The sequence below is a fragment of the Neofelis nebulosa genome, chromosome 1, assembly GCF_028018385.1.
Source record: "Neofelis nebulosa isolate mNeoNeb1 chromosome 1, mNeoNeb1.pri, whole genome shotgun sequence".
Lineage (NCBI taxonomy): Eukaryota > Metazoa > Chordata > Mammalia > Carnivora > Felidae > Neofelis > Neofelis nebulosa.
Genome location: NC_080782.1, coordinates 176,811,215 through 176,824,238, shown reverse-complemented (window position 1 = coordinate 176,824,238; position 13,024 = coordinate 176,811,215). Strand labels below are relative to the sequence as shown.

The window sequence follows — 13,024 nt, the reverse complement described above, 5'->3', positions numbered from 1 at the left end:
CCTTCATACTAAGCTACAACTGGACGCTGAATGGCCAGAGGCTGGCAGCCGAGCCTCCACTGCCAGGAAGCAGGGAAGCCCAGGGTCACTCAAGCAAAGAGCTGGAACAACTGAAGGCTTCACTAGGCCACCGTGACACTCCCAGGCCTCCATTTTCCTGACTCAGGTGTAGGAAATACAGACTCCAGAAAACAGTTTCTTATAGTGACACTTTTGGTAGGCTGGGTGACAGCTTTTCTGAGCCTCTAATAATACCTCCTTGAGAGGGTGATTCTGAGGATTAAATGGGCTCATGCATGTGAAAGAACCTAGTCGCAATGCCAGGTACATTATCAGGTGCTCAAAACAAAACACCAAGGTAAGAGAATTGCTGTTACCCACAGGATCAGCAGCTAGTCTCCTGAGAAAGTCTGACAACCAGGCACTGTCAGGTCAACCTGTTAAAATGCACATTCAGTAGCTTCAGGCTGGAGCTGAAGATTCTGCATTTCTAGCTCACTTGGCGGGGTGGGGGGTGACGCCCTTGTTGCTGCTCTCCAGACCACACTTTGAGGGGCCAAAGGTTAAGTGGCTGTTTGACCAGTTGTGCTTTAGAAACATTAAAATTAGACGGGCAATTTCCCACATATTCTTACAGATTTTGTGGACTACCTAGTTATTTTTTAACTTCCCAAAGTATCAATACCAAGATAAGAAAAACACACATCTAAAAACGTTAAAAGACACAGTTTAAAACACTGGTAATTTCTTCAAAGGAAAAGTACCGCTTTTCAACATAGTCAGGACTCAGAACACTGCAAAAGTATGGTTCAGCTTAAAAAATACTGAAACCGGGGCGCCTGGGTGGCGCAGTCGGTTAAGCGTCCGACTTCAGCCAGGTCACGATCTCGCGGTCCGTGAGTTCGAGCCCCGCGTCAGGCTCTGGGCTGATGGCTCGGAGCCTGGAGCCTGTTTCCGATTCTGTGTCTCCCTCTCTCTCTGCCCCTCCCCCGTTCATGCTCTGTCTCTCTCTGTCCCAAAAATAAATAAAAAACGTTGAAAAAAAAAAAAAATTTTAAAAATACTGAAACCAATGGGGTGCCTGGGTGGCTCAGTCGGTTGAGCGTCCGGCTTCGGCTCAGGTCACAATCTCGCGGTCCGTGAGTTCGAGCCCCGTGTCGGGCTCTGTGCTGACGGCTCAGAGCCTAGAGCCTGTTTCGGATTCTGTGTCCCTCTCTCTCTGCCCCTCCCCTGTTCATGCTCTGTCTCTGTCTCAAAAATAAATAAACGTTAAAAAAAAAATTTAAAAAATACTGAAACCAATACTCAAGTTGTTGTTGTTGTTGTTGTTGTTGTTTTTAAGATGAAAAAGCAACAGAGATGAATGATATCTGAAAATCATCCCCTTTACCTTCTACCAGAAGCCGGAGTCTTAGGGTCTGAGAGAACCATGATTGGCGCACAGCATAAAATACAAGGAGAACACAAACAACTGGGAAAAACCAACTCTCCCAACACAGCTACTACAATAAGTGAACTGAACTGGATGTCAAAGACTGTCAAAACCCTAAACTCTCATTCACCAGGAGGCAGAGTCCAGAAAATGTGAGATTAGAAGAGTCAATAAATTACTTCCTTGCTCCAAGAAACAATTAATGGGACGAATGGTGTTTGCAGACTATTTCATCTGGCCCTGCCATAGACTGTTACAGTCAGAGCTGTGATTTCAAGTTCATGGCCTCATAGTTCTAAACTTTTCTCAAAGGTCCCCAAATCAAATCCGTATGATGAATTCCCTTCACACACATGTCAAGCCTCTGCATCCAAATGGCATCTGGCCTGCTGTAACATCTCCAGGGATGTAGAGGGAAGGGGGATTCATGATAAGGAAGGGGAGCCCAATCCATTTTCAGATTCTGTTCTGTTAGGCAGGGCTTTCTTACATTAAACCGAATCTTGCCTTCCTAGAACATGCAACCCTCTGCTTATTCTGCTCTTAGAACCACATGGAATGAATCTAATTTCTCTTGACATGACAGCCCTTCAAATGCTCGAAGAAAGTTACTCATATCCTTTCCAGAGTGAGTCCCCGGTGCCTCAATTAGTCCTCATACAGCACAGTGTCCCATCTTGGCCATCGTGTCCTGCCCAGACTCAGATGGCCGGTCTCAGTGAATGCCTTGTGCCCGTGATTAAAATCAATAGCTCAGGCATCATTTGATTACCTTGGGGCAGACTCATAACACCATCTTCCCTACTCTGCACAGGATAAATAACCTATCTTGAGGCCAACAAGCACAGTCCATTCTGGTGGCCAGATCGCATCTTAGACTCACACATAATGAAAATCCACATTGCACAGGTAAATTCGGGGGAACAACTGGGCAGTATGTATGAACAACTTTAAGAGTGCATCCCTTGCCTGGGTGGCTCTGTCGGTGAGACATCTGACTTCGGCTCAGGTCATGATCTCACGGTTTGTGGGTTCAAGCCCAACATGAGGCTCTGTGCTGACAGCTCAGAGCCTGGATGGAGCCTACTTCAGAATCTGTGTCTCCCTCTGTCTCTGCCCCTCCCCTGCTTGCACTCTCTCTCTCTCTCTCTCTCAAAAATAAAATAAACATTAAAAAAAATTTTTCTTTAAAGAATGGATCCCTTATGACCTAGAAATTCCATTTCCAGGGAGTGAATAAAAAATGCATCAAATATGTTCAATGTGGGTTATTCAGCAAGTGAGAAGTAGGAACTTGAACAGTAAGTCTGAAACAAGTGTTTAATGTATTATGTGCAATTTAAATTTTTTTTATCAGTGCTCTTTTTCTACAGTGACTATGTATGACTTGTGTAAGGAAGTAAGTTGGGGAGGGGAGAGAAAGGCTGGGAACAAAGGGCGGGGTGGGCAGAGACCTCCCTTGAAGTCCACACCACCAGAGAACCAACCAGGGTCCTCCTAACTGTTCTGTCCGTAAGACAGGAGCTCATGAAAGAGGTCATCAAACTTGTCCAAATACAAATTTTTAGCAATCTTATTTTAAGAATGGATTCTACAGTCTGAAGTGGAGTCAACCACCTATTAGTCAGTGGAGTTCTGACATCTCTGCCATACCCAGGATACCTCAGCCTCCTTATAACCAAACTATAATGTGAAACTTCGAAGCTCCCAGGTCTAATGTGGGCCCTATTCTTTTCATGTGTTCTTTTTAATTTTAATATTTATTTTTGAGAGACAAACAGCATGAGCGGAAGGAGGGCAGGGCAAGAGGGAGGGAGACACAGAATCTGAAGCAGGCTCCAGGCTCCGAGCTGTCACCACAGAACCATGAACTGTGAGATCATGACCCGAGCTGAAGTTGGATGCTTAAATGACTGAACCACACAGGCACTTCTTTTTATTTTTTTAAACAAAAAAAGGCATGTTTAGGTATCATAAAATATTGAGATTTATTGAGGTATATATTTTACATCAAATAATATTCACCCGTTTCAGGAATACAATTCAATGAATTTAAGTAATGTTACTGAGAAATACAACCATCGCCAAAGATTAGCTTGAAAACATTTTTGTTCCCCTAGTAAGATCCCTCATGCCATTTACAATGACTTCCTGTTCCCACTCCTAGCCTCAAGCAACAACTAAATCTACTTTCTTTCTCTATAAATTTGCCTTTTGGGGACATTTCATACAAATGGAATCATACCGTATGTTGTCTCTTGTGTCTGAATTCTTTTACTGAGCCCAACATTTCTGGGTCCATCCATGCTACACAGTATGTCAGTAGTTCCCTCTTTTTTTTTTTTTAATGTTTATTTCTGAGAGACAGAGAGATTGTGTGAAGGAGGGGCTGAGAGAGAGGGAGACAGAAGATCTGAAGCAGGCTCTGAACTAACAGCAAAGAGCTCGATGTGGGGCTCAAACCCACAAACTGCGAGATCGTGACCTGAGCCAAAACCAGGAGTCAGGATGCTTAACCAACTGAGCCACCTAGGTGCCTCAGTAGTTCCTTTCTTCTGATCTGTATTCTTTGGCACCGAAGTGGTCACGAACATTGGCACAGAAGGCCCCATCAGGCCATGCCACACCTGACCTAAAGGGTGAAAGTAGATGTGTTCCATGAGGAGCTCTTGGATATTTGGAACTTCTTTCCAGTGCTCATGTGTAGCTTCATGGAAAACTCTAGAACCTAATTATTTGGATAAAAATCGGCCACTGGTTGAATAGCCCTGTGGAGTCAGAAACGAGGAGCGCTGGGTCTGGGCCGGCTTATGAGTGTGGTGGAACGTAGAGGGTAGGGTGGGGAGGACAAGCAGAACCGCTGGCCGGTGAGAAGGGGGAGCTAGCGCCTGCAAGCAGCCTGTGGCCAAGAGAGGCCACGGTCTCTCCAAAAGGGCAGAGAGAACGGACCCGTACCTGGCAGGTACAACGCATCGTGATAGGGTGGAGACGAGCGTTCGGTGGAGCCCAGAGACGGTCCCCGGGCTGAAAACTTGTGTGCGGCATGAGGGAGCAGGACGAGCATGGACTTTCTGCATCATTCTGCACAAACCAGTGCAGCCGAGACAAGCACAAGAACAGGAGTGGGAACCAAGGAAGTTTGGGAACTCAATGTTTCCATCACCTCTGGTGTCAGAACAGGTCGTCGACACGGCGGCTGCTGCAGGAATGGCCTAAAGCGCAGCAGGAATCAGGAAACTGTCAGCGGGAAACACGCAAAGTGCTTGTCCTCTGACACCCGATAGCCACCAGTCTTTAAGCAAGTCCTGCGGTGCCCGCTTACACACGACCCCTCATCTGTCAACAGGAGATGAGAATACTTGCCTCCACCGCACCACAGGATAAACGAGACTGTGCTTGTGAAGGTGCCCTCTCAATTGTGATGTGGCAGGGTGTTGTCCGCGTTATCAACAGGGGATTTTAGAGCTTTTAGGAGGCACAAAAGGTCACCAGGGCTAGTAATTTCCAAACCACGTCTTGTCAAGAGTCTGAGATTGCACAGAGGTGCCTGGAAGAAGGAGGTGGCAGAGGAGGCGGAAGCCAACCTCACTCAGCTCCAGACACCCCACCCTTCCCCAAGCTGCCCCTAAACAGGCTCCCTTCCATCATCTGGACACACAGACAGGGGCGGCCTTTGAAGAAAGGGTTTTGAAGCTAACAGAGATGTTCAAATCCCTACAGATGAAGCTCCTTGGGACAGAGAGGAGGACCCGCGGTCCAGCCTTGCTCAGGGTGACACTTCATAAGGGGCAGGTGTTCCTGCCAAGTCATCCTGGGATTTCCACACATCAGAAAAAGGAGACATGACAAAGTCTACTTTTTTCTAAGGACACAGCCATGGACCACCTTTCTCTTTTCCTGGTTCTCTTCCTACACTCTACTCACTTTCCTTCTAATGACTTCCTGTTTGCTTATGCGTATCAAATCTTATCTCCACTCCTGATCTTCCAGGGCTTCCTTGGGGCACTTGGGTGTCCTACAAAACATCTTAAATTCGACACATCTAAACTGAACAGAAGCCTTAGAGGTTGACCCACAAATCCCCACATCCAACTTTTCCAAATTTGCCTTAGACTTCTGCCCAAACACCAGCGTGAAAACTTTTAAGTCATTTTGACTTACCTCTACCTCACATAAATTACTAGCAGGACCTAACTTTGCATTTAAAATAGTCCGATGGAGATCCTCAATTTTTTTATCTGGCAAATCCAATCTGTCAAAGCTTTTAGGAACAGCAATGCAAGAAGGGACAGAAGAGAGGAACCCTCCTGGCCTCCCATCCATCACACCCGGCTGCATTCTTGCTCTCATGGGGGCCTTCCCTCTCTCCCACTCACCCGCCAAGAAGGCCCTCCCTCCTTGCTCAGTCCCACCCATCCAAATTTCTCAGCCCTTTCTCCTCCATGAAATCCTTGCTGACAAACGCAGCTCCTAGACATATGCCGGTCACTCGATCTCCTCCATCTTTATCGGACAGGCTCAGGAGACCTGGGCCACCCTCTCAGGAACCCGCCACAGGCCTGGCCACAGCTAACAGACCCAAGGGGCATGGGGTGACTGAGCCACTGACTAGCTGAGAACCTAGAGGCCAGAGAGAGAAGCAGGAAAGTGGGACAGACTCCTCGCCCAAGCCGAGGGGCCTGGGTACATGCAGGAGCCCCAAGACAAAGGGCCCAGCTCCTGGGAAAGTGGGATGCCTGCTTCCTTGCAATCAAACTTTTGAACTTGGGTGGACCCCGTCCCTGTCATCCCAAGCGCCCTGACTAGAACCGTCACCATAGGTCCAACGAGAGATTTGCTTACTAAAATTAGGGAAATGATAGATTTTGTAAAGTTTAATGTTCAAATTCCTAATTACCCTTTTAGGTAACAAACGCTTTATTTATTGTAATCATTTTAGCAGAACCTCTTTCACGTGAACTACAGATTTCCCGTCTTTGTCAACAAAAGATACAGAGCATAAAATACTCTTTTCTTGACAACCCAGAATGAACATTCTGAACGTAGATGGTTTGACGGTTTCTAAACACGGCGCTGTCTTCTGGGGCTGCTTCAGGTTATCTGAGACACTCTCCTGCACCCCCCACACACCATGGTTCTAGATTACAGAGCTTTCAGCCGATACATTTTGCTGCTGTACAGAGCCTGCCTCTGACCTCCACTCTTACTTTTGGTGATGAGGACTGCGGCAACCCCGCAACCAAGCAGGGCCTGAAATAGCACTCAATACGCCCTCAGCAAAGACATAAGCAATTTTCACGGTCTAAGGCACAGTTTTTCTGACACTTTATTTGATGAGAGACTATTCCAGCTTGCTTCCAGATTCCCTCTAGAGTCTGGGGATATTCTCGGAATATCTCATAAATCCATTCAGCGGTCTGACTGCTTTTCAAGTATATTAGTCCTACATTCACAGCTAAGCTATACACCCTCTGTAAACAGAAACCACATTTCACACACGACCTATATAACAAAATGTCAAGTGCCCGGCGGGTGCCCAAACGGGATTTGCTAATAAAATGCCATAAACCCAGTGACTTTCCAACCTTTTTTCTTTTTTAAAGACAGACTCTTACACAAAAACATAAACAAATGTATAAAATAAAGGTCAGGAAAGCAGCTCACACTAAAGACAGATGGTGAGACCTGGAACCCACTCAGTGGCCTCTTCCTGCATGTCAATCAAGGGACACAATCAGACGTTCGTTTTGGTCACGAGGGATCATACTGATGCTCTTGTCTTCTTTGAGCTATGAACACGTCAGCAAACTCACCAGGACATTGAGAGAGCGGGTGAGTCTCTGAGTGGCATCAGATCAGAAACAGCCCAACACTCATCAGAACAATGCTTCCCAAACTTTAATCTGTACACGAATCTCCCACAGACCTGGTCAAAACGTATATTCTCAAGAGCTACGGGTGCTGCCTGACATCCTGTGTTTCTAACAGTTCCCAGGTGATGCTGGTGCTGCTGGCCCACGGATCACTCTCTGAGTAACAAGGAAGAATCTGGAAAGTTCCTTCTGTCTCAAGAACCTGCGTGATAACCTTGTCACCTTTACAAGCGTAATTACTGCCCTTTTAAATTCCTTTTTCAAATGTTCATTTTTTATTTTGAGAGAGAAAGAGAGTGTGTGTGCGCCTGTGATCAGAGGAGGGGCAGAGAGAGGGGAGAAAAGGAGAGAATCCCAAGCAAGCTCCATGCTGTCAGCATAGAACCCAACCCGGGGCCTGATCCCACAAACTGAGAGATCACGACCTGAGCCGAAAGCAAGAGCCAGACACTTAACTGACAGAGCCCCCCCACCCAGGCGCCCCTAAATTCCCTTCTTTACCTTCAAGAGCTAAAGACCATTTGTCTCTTTTTCTATTCACACAAATTAAATTAGAACACAGGCATCCTTACGACAGGGGGTTCTGTTTTATTCACTGCTGTTTCCCCGGGGCCTGACTGATGCCTAGCACATACAAAGCGCTTGAACATATTCTGAATGAATACATAAAACAAGTCCTTCTGCTATAAGTAACAAACCGTTTGTTTTCAAATTTCCGTCTCTTTATTTCAAGTGCTCGATATTTCACACAGTCTTTTTTGGCAGTGTTTTCCCATCTGGGGAAATTTATGTTGCAACATGAAGTGTCTGCTTTGTCATACTTGTCACTTTCCTTGTGCCGTTGTTGAACCAATTTGTCTGTGCTCCTTCAAAGGGTGTCTGAAATTTCCACTTGCAGAATGAGTTTTGGGTACAGCAATTTACAGAAGCCAACGTTGACACCAGGAAAGCACTAGAAAGTGAAGGAACCCAGTGTCTCAGAGGTAGAAGAGGGGAAGGGGACGGAGTCCACAGGGGTGAGTGGGGGGCAGCTGACAGAGAAGAAAGAGGGATGGCTGTGGAGCAGACGAACGTCACGTGAGGCCGAGGAAGCAGGTGGCAGAGAGCAGGTAGGAAGGGCGGAAGGAACATGCACACAGCAGAGGGGACACAAGGCACAGGTACGGGAAGGCCCCAAGGAAAAAGTGCTGGCCTGTCCATGGCCTCAGCTTATGGAATTTCTATAAAGCCAGGAATTTCCCCTAAGAGCTCAAAGGTAAAATCACACAAGAGACAGCATTTAATGTGAATGGCAGCCTTCAAAAGGTGCATCCTTAACCCACAGCATCTTCTTAAGGCACTGAATGTGGCACCCAAGAGGTGCCTAAGAGGGTGACTTTAACCCCACACCGAGGGAGAAGCCTACTGTTCCCTATGGATAGCCCCTCAAAGGGCCCTTCGTCCTCGTCACAGCAAATACCGGATAAACGCACCTCTAGTTGCTGGCTTTCCTCTGCCCTCCCTGACTACTTGCTTACATGCTAGGAAAAGATGAACTGAGGTCCTGGGGGCAGGTCCAAGGCGTGTCTCCTGCTCGCCCTAGTGGCAGCAGTTGAAAGAGTCAGGGAAAGGGGCACTGGATGACTCAGTCAAACATCTGACTCTTGGTTTCAGCTCAGGTCAAGATCTCTAGGTTTGTGAGATCAAGTCCAGCACTGGGCTCTGTGCTGACAGCATGGAACCTGCTTGGGATTCTCTCTCTCCCTCTCTCTGCCCCTCCTCAGCTCTCTGTCTCTCTCTCAAAATAAATAAATATTAAAAAAAAAAAAAAAAAAAGACTAGGGAAAAGCCACAGGTATATAAACCTAAGGGATACACCAGTCTGCCCGGTGTTTGCCTGTCACCTAATGTTCTGGGATTTTTAAATCTCATGGGAGTTGAGACAGAATCAGGACTGCAGTAAATCAACTAGGGATCTCAAGTTCTCCTCTAGTGATACAAAAACATGCCTTTCTACTTAGGTCATGACCTCACGGTTCTTGAGTTTTAGCCCTGCTTCTGTTGCCCTGCTGTCAGCACAGAGCCTGCTTCAGTTCCCCGACTCACGTATGCTCTCTCTCTCAAAAACAAAGCTATTTTTTTTAAAGTATAAAAATGTGCCTTTCTAGAATAACCACACTGCATTGCCAAAGTCCAGTGGTCACCTGCCTTTTCATATAATTAAGACATTAACAATAGTTAATCTCAAGGTTTTATTACATAACTTGACAGATTGGGGGAAATGAGTTTCAAAAGGATGGGTGTGTTCTTTCTTTGCCTAATGGGATCATTCTCATCTCTTTTCCCTGGAAGACAGCAGGTGGACTGTCCAAACAAGATGACTTATAAAATCCCAATGTCTTCAAGACCAAGGGCAGTATTACCATCTGTTTTCTATACACACCTTCAAGTCTGCCTCCAGGTCACCACATTCTTACTCTGTACCCTACCCGCTGATAGCCAACCAAGGAAAATATCTTTAACCCCTACTCACTGCTTGCCATATAGGTTTAAAACCTGTTTGGTGTCTCTCGGGGCATTTTATAATCTAACTTGGAAGCAGGTTAACAGGACACACAGACATGAGTGCGGTGTCTGCAGTGACCAAGAACACCATGAGCACACACCCAGAGAGCAGGGAGCATGCAGGAGGCAGCAGCACAGGGTGTCACCAGATGATGTGAGTTACAGGGTCAGCCTGACAAGTTTTCACGGTGGAGTCACCGCCTGACAACATGGAAGGAGGGCAGAGAAGGGGCTGATGGAGACTGGAGTTCGTCCAGGTAGGAGGAATGACATGTGTGAGGACTAAGAGGTGGGACAGGCAAAAGGAAGACAAATATTTGCCTAGTTGATGGGAAGAGCATGACCTAAGGTGTGCGGAGATAGGAGAGCGCCTGGGTGCCAGGAGTGGGAAAATCCAGATGATTTTCCCTGCAGTGAAAATTCCCTGTGGTCAGAAAGAGATCTAAATGCTCTCTTTCATCAGGGCCTCTTCAAAGCCACGACTGTAAGGAAGAAGTGCTGACATGGGGAAGAGGTGGAGTCAGGATGGAGGGACGTCTTACATATCCAGCCCAGGCTGGGAAAATGTCTGATGAGTGCTACAGAAGATGTCCCGGGACCAATTCTGTTCCAGGCTCTATATGCACAGACAACCCCCCACACTGACTCATCCCAGAGCCTTGTGCTACACATCAGAGATGTAGTGAGGATTTCCTCCTGTGGTTGTTTTGGTTCATCTATGCTTAGTTTCTAGAATGCCACCACCCACTACCACCACCTGGGCACCAAGTAAGTGCTGGAAACTGTGAAGCACGCCCTACACATCATCTCAAAACCATATGCAAGATACAGTCCCTATTTTACAGATGAGACAGAAAGAAATTAACTCAAGGACACTCAGCTGTAAGGTAGGCAAGCCAGGACTCGTGCCCAGGGTGACAGAGATCCAGACAGTTCAAGGCAACATGTCAATGACATGGAGTTACTTTACTGGACACATTCGAAAGCTCTACTAAGTATCTACTGATAAGGATGAACCCATAAAGTTACAGGCAGGGCCAGTATAAAGTGTGATGACCAGACCAGGCTCATTCTGACTGGCTAACGCCTGCCCTACTACATGCGAAACACTTTGAATATCAGTCCCGATTAAAAGAGTTCCAGGAATTCTCTCTTGGCTAACCATAATTAAAGTAAATCATTTAAAATAACTCCACCTCAAAATTAAATTACATAAGTTACTGTAAGCTGAATGAAAAGACTAACAAGGGAGCAAATGAACGAGAAAATGGAATGAGGACACCGAGTCTAATAAAACACAGGACTGATCAGGAAAGTCCAGGGGTTTGAGATCTACCCCATCCCAAACCTTAACCGGTTGTGTGGCCCTGGGGCAAGTCAAACTGCCTACTGAGATTTATGTGGAGAAATATGGTTAGGAAATTAACCTTGAAGGCGTGATATACCTCACAAACTGCCCCGGGAAACAATTTTGTTGCAGTATCCAGAAATGCTTTGCAAAGTAATCATTATTTTACACATCTTAAGTATTGAGAAGCAAAACGTTGGAAAATAGATCAGGCTAACTCCTTCACCCCAGACCTCACACATACATCACGCAGAAGTGTGGCCTCACAGCCCACATATGGTCAGCGATGTACAGACCATTGGACAGCAACAGGTAGAAAAATCTCTCAGACAGGGAACCTGAAACACCATGGGTCTGATGAAAGCTATGAAGCCCTTTCCACTGGAAAATGCCCACTCAAAAGATCTGCGTGATTTCAGAAGATTGCTAAAGCATGAACTATAGGAAGTGAAAGGGCCATGGAGTTAAGTGGCTCAGTTAGGAACCTCTGATTCTAAGAAAACAGGAAACCACCAATCACTTGACTTCTCCTGCCATAGGAACGCACAACTCTGTCTCCAGGAAGGATTTTTTCCTGGCCCGGGTACCCTGTCATTCAAGGCTGGGTGCATAGTGTCTACTTCCTATCTCCAGAGGCATGAGCACTGAGGGGGTAAAAACATGGAGCAGTCTCACCCCTGAGATGTGTTTCCACAGAGGTGGTGATAGCAATACCTGTTCATGAAGCATTCACCTTGGCAAAGAAGCCCCTCTTCCACAAAGGCAAGTGTGAGATCCGATAGCTGAGAAAACCCTGACTGGAAATTACCCTTCAACATGCAAAATCAACTCTTCCCATCTCCAGCACACATACCAGTTATACGTAATGCTCAAAAATAGGACAGCAAAACGTCTGGTGTGAGAACGTGACTAAACTTGAAGACAATGGGCCCTCCCACTCCCCACCCTATGTAAAGTAACTGAAGGTGTGCTGGAGACAGATCAACCAACACCCAAGTCTCCTCTGCGGCACATCATTTTAATATCCGGGAACCACCAACAGGTGTTACACAAAACTGGCTGGGCTGTGTTGAAGGTAAATGGACCTTTGTCTTAAAAAAAAAAAAAAAAAAAAAAAAGAAAAGAAAAAGAAAAAAATTAAGAAGGAAAGGGAGGAGAGGGAGGGGAGGGAAGGAAAAAGGGAAGGAGGGAAACCATTAAAAAAAGGGAAAGGAATCATTTTCAGCTACTTTATTACATCTTTTAACAATTCAGAAAAAGTTGTCAGAGCTGAAAATAAGGCTCTACGTGTTATAATTCTACTGTCTTGCCAGTTACAAAAAGCTTAGGGTACATGCTACCTCTCAGCCACACAACTGTCTTTTTTGCATGTGGAACTGAGACCTATCCAAGTACCTTCCCCCTTCCCATCCAGCTTCTGTCCTGTTCACAAGGACACTGGTATAAACCAGTCATCCATCCGGTCCCTAAAACCAATAACCAGTTACCCCCGATCCTCATTCTTCTGGACTTCTCTGTAGCATCTCACATTCTAATAACCCTCTCTTTGAAATATGCATGTACGCTGGGGTGGAATTATTTTTCCCTGTAATATCCATCTCTTTACATTCCCTCTACCCTGCTCATTCCCCAAATACAACCACCACCCTTGTATTTTGAGGTTCTCGCCTCTCCAAACTCTATTTCCCCACAATGGTCACTTCATCCCCTCTCTTGCTGTCAGCTCCTCCCCAAGGACAGACACGCCCAAACCAGAACCTGCCACTGCTGTCTTTTCTCTCCCTCCCCTCTTCAAAGGCAATCTTCCAGCTGGAGGTCTTCTCCCCT

At 46.3% G+C, this 13,024-nt stretch overlaps 1 protein-coding gene across 5 annotated transcripts in view; it reads right to left on the bottom strand.

Annotated features, from left to right (window-relative positions):
• ABCC4 (ATP binding cassette subfamily C member 4) overlaps nt 1-13,024 on the bottom strand; it is a 264,459-nt gene that overhangs the window by 93,168 nt on the left and 158,267 nt on the right. The window lies entirely within an intron of this gene.